The sequence below is a fragment of the Tupaia chinensis genome, unplaced genomic scaffold, assembly GCF_000334495.1.
Source record: "Tupaia chinensis unplaced genomic scaffold, TupChi_1.0 Scaffold144648_1, whole genome shotgun sequence".
NCBI lineage: Eukaryota > Metazoa > Chordata > Mammalia > Scandentia > Tupaiidae > Tupaia > Tupaia belangeri.
Genome location: NW_006204509.1, coordinates 91590 through 95663, shown reverse-complemented (window position 1 = coordinate 95663; position 4074 = coordinate 91590).

Here is a 4074-nt window from a genome sequence, read left to right as displayed (position 1 = left end):
CTTGTGATGTTCAGTGTTGCTCTACTTCAAATTTCACTTTTTGAAGCAGTTTTATATTATAGTCCTCTTTTTTGGTTTGGAGAGCTATTCACCATAGGGCTCGTGCGCTTGCCACACCGACAGTGAGTGAGAGAGAGACAGAAAGGGAATGGTGATGCTGCAATCCCTTCTCTTCCATTCCCTCGAGATCTTGGGCATGCACACATACATGCCGGGCATGAATTTAAGCCACCGGGTCCGAGACTCAAACTGCGGTTGACTATATGAGAGTCCAGTGACATAGCTATTATGCCAACTGCTGGTCCCAGTGGACCTTAGATTTTCAAACTAAGAGTTGAGAAAACCTGTATTTTTCTTAAATGACCCTGATTCAGGTATTTTTTTGTTACTGGCAAAAGAACAAATTAATACTTATATAAAGTTAAGTGGCAAAAATGTCACCTGTGGTGGAAAATACTGACATAGCACATTATTTGAACCATTAAAACAAGAATTGTCTACAATAAAACCCTGTTTGTAATTACATAAATATTCAATGCCTTTTGGGATAACCTGAACTTCTCACACATGTCCAAATTCACAATACCCTGTAGAACAGCTTCACTCTGTCCTATGGTGCCTCCTCCAGTACTCTTAAGGGAATTTCAGTTCTCCACTCTTCTCTTCTGGCAAAAGCACACTATTGTACATTTTGTTGTCTCTTGTGTTCAGAGCAAACTTATATAAAAATAATTTCTCTGCACTTAGGGAATGAGGTCTCCAAAATGATTCAGCACCTGAAGAATGACTACCTGTGTATTGAAATTTTCTCACTATTGTATTTTATTCTGTTTAAAGAGTTCAACTTTTAAAAAGGGCAGAAAGGGTGCTGGACAGATTTTAAGGATTTATTTTTTTCTTTAGGATTTTATTTAACTTTATTTATCTATTTATTTTCATTTGACCAGAGAGGGGCAGAATGAGAGAGAGAGAGAGAGAGGGAAAGTGAGATATCAAGTCTCCAGGTCTGGAACCTAAACGACGTTTGGCTATGTTCAGCGCCTCAACACCATGCCACCTGCCAGACACCGTCAATGACATTTTAATATTTTGTTAGTGTAAGTGTCATGATTTTATAAGATAACTTGCAATGAACTAGAGCATTAAACAATTAAAAACTAGTTTAAAGATTTAAATCATAATGAATCTTACACTAGAATGAATTCTGATGATCCTGATATAAAGATCTAAGGTTTTTATCCACTCTTTTCATTAAAACCTTTAAGAGAATGATGGAGGCACACAGTAAAACTCATTTCTTTGTGAGGCTGACCCACAGGGAAGGTTTTGAGTTTGCAGCTAGAGACCCCCTTGGGCACACCAGGCACATGGATACCTACAATCCACAGCCGACTGAGGCAAGGGTAGATCACAAAATAAAGACCCTGAGGGCTGTGCTGTTTTTTTCTCACTCATGGAAGAAAAAAAAGGGGGGAAAAAAAACCTTGTAAATTTGTTAAAATAAAGTTAAAATTATTTATTTATATTTAATTGACTATATGTATGATTATACATAATATAATAAACAAACACACATATGACATTTTTTAACATAGTGCATACAGGCAAGAGAGGGAGAGAGGGAGCATCATTGTCAGCTTCCAATCATGTCACAGTCTGCTTGCGCCAGCCCTCAAGCCCCTCGTGTTCCTGGGTGCTGGGCTCAGCCTGGCTTCAGGAAGATTCTGGGATTTGAACCTGCTGGTGATCATGTGGCTTCCAGCTTTACAGGGCACATGTGTTACTGTTGTACTATAGAGACAGGCCAATCACTTAAATATTAATTCTGGCTATATTCACTCACTTCTGATGATGTTAACATGAATGTATGTGTTTGTGAAGATATAATGAAAAAGTCACTCCACTGCTCTTTCCAATATTTACAACCTAATATTCACCCACATATAAGCTGATTTTTTAAAATTATTAGTGAGCTAAGATTTCATGGAAAGATTCCACTCCCAATAAATGTGTATTTAAACAGTTGGAGTTGTGGACGATGGTCATTATGTGTACCACAGTTTCTAGTCCTTGGTTCAGTTATATTGTGCTAAAAAAGTTTCTACTGAAAGGGTATTCCAATCACTGTCAGAAGGAAAGTTAAGTGACTTCGAAATGTGAGAAAACTTTTCTTGCTATATATATGTGTGTGTGTGTGTGTGTATATGTATATATGTATATACACATATATATAGCATATATGTATATACTCACATATATATAGAATTATTAGTGAGCTAAGATTTCATGGAAAGATTCCACTCCCAATAAATGTGTATTTAAACAGTTGGAGTTGTGGACGATGGTCATTATGTGTACCACAGTTTCTAGTCCTTGGTTCAGTTATATTGTGCTAAAAAAGTTTCTACTGAAAGGGTATTCCAATCACTGTCAGAAGGAAAGTTAAGTGACTTCGAAATGTGAGAAAACTTTTCTTGCTATATATATGTGTGTGTGTGTGTGTGTATATGTATATATGTATATACACATATATATAGCATATATGTATATACACATATATATAGCATAGCAGTGTTGAAAAGTGTATATATGTATATATACATATATATGTGCACATATATATAAATGATACATTATTTGCAAAGCAAAATTTCAAATCAAATCTCTTTCATATAAAAATCCTATAGGAAAAGACAATATAATGGAATGAAAAGAAAAAATAAATGATTTCAAGGTTGACAATTTTTCATGAATACAATGCTTAAGATGAAAATTGACCCCCAAGATTATTAGCCTTTTCATTTATTGCATCTTCAGCTTTCTCAGTTACTTCCTCTCTCCCATCTCCTAGGTTTTCCTGCATGCACCCATTTATGTCTTTTTTATCCTTATCCTAGTTTCCTTTCACTTTTTTTCCTTTTTCACCCAACCACATTTCCCCTCCCTCTTTCCTCTACTCTTTCTCTATTTTCATGAATAGGTCCTCCAGAGATTCTGGTTTGTAATCTGGTTTGGGAATTGCTGGACAGTAGTGACAACTTCCTGATCAGTATCCCTAACTCCATTCACCCAATTTGCACCTATTTTCTAAACACTAATGAAAAATGTTTACTTTTTAAAAAGAATCTTACAATGCTACTCTCCACCTTAAAAGTTTTCAGCACATGTCTGCTTCCCAAGGAATAAAGTTTCAGATTCTTCCCATGGTTTTCAATTTCTAGTACGTGCCTGCCCAAGATCCCGAGAGGAGAATGGAGAAGGGATTGTGGCGTGACCATCCCCCCTAGGGGGTGATTTCTCACTTTCTGTCTCTATGTCTCTCTCTGTCTGGTGAGCGCACGCGCCCTACAGTGAAAATCTCTCAAAAAAAAGAAAAAAAAGAAAAAAAAATGTTTACCTTAAAAAGAATCTTACAATGCTGCTCTCCACCTTAAAAGTTTTCAGCATATGTCCACTTCCCAAGGAATAAAATTTCAGATTCTTCCCATGGTTTTCAATTTCTAGTATAATCCTGGTCCTTATAACATCTTTTCCCTTGAACCTGTGTCCATGTTTTGGATAAAGGATTTTGTTGTCTTCTATGAGTATGTTTTAATCACATATAGCACATGTTTATAATGCAACTCATTTTCTAAAAATTTGCTTCACCCAATTTGCACCTATTTTCTAAACACTCATGAAAAATGTTTACTTTTTAAAAAGAATCTTACAATGCTACTCTCCACCTTAAAAGTTTTCAGCACATGTCTGCTTCCCAAGGAATAAAGTTTCAGATTCTTCCCATGGTTTTCAATTTCTAGTATAACCCTGGTCCTTCTAATATCTTTTCCCTTGAACCTGTGTCCATGTTTCGGAAAAAGGATTTTGTTGTCTTCTGTGTGTATGTTTTAATCACATTTAGCACATGTTTATATGCAACCCATTTTCTCCAAATCTGCTAATTGCTGTAAAATTTTTGAATAAAATAATAACTTTTTTGCTTTTTATTTATTTATTTGGAGAGTTTTCTGCTATCGGGTACATGTGCTTGCCAGAAAGACAGAGACAGAGAGACAGAAAGCAAGAAATCACCCC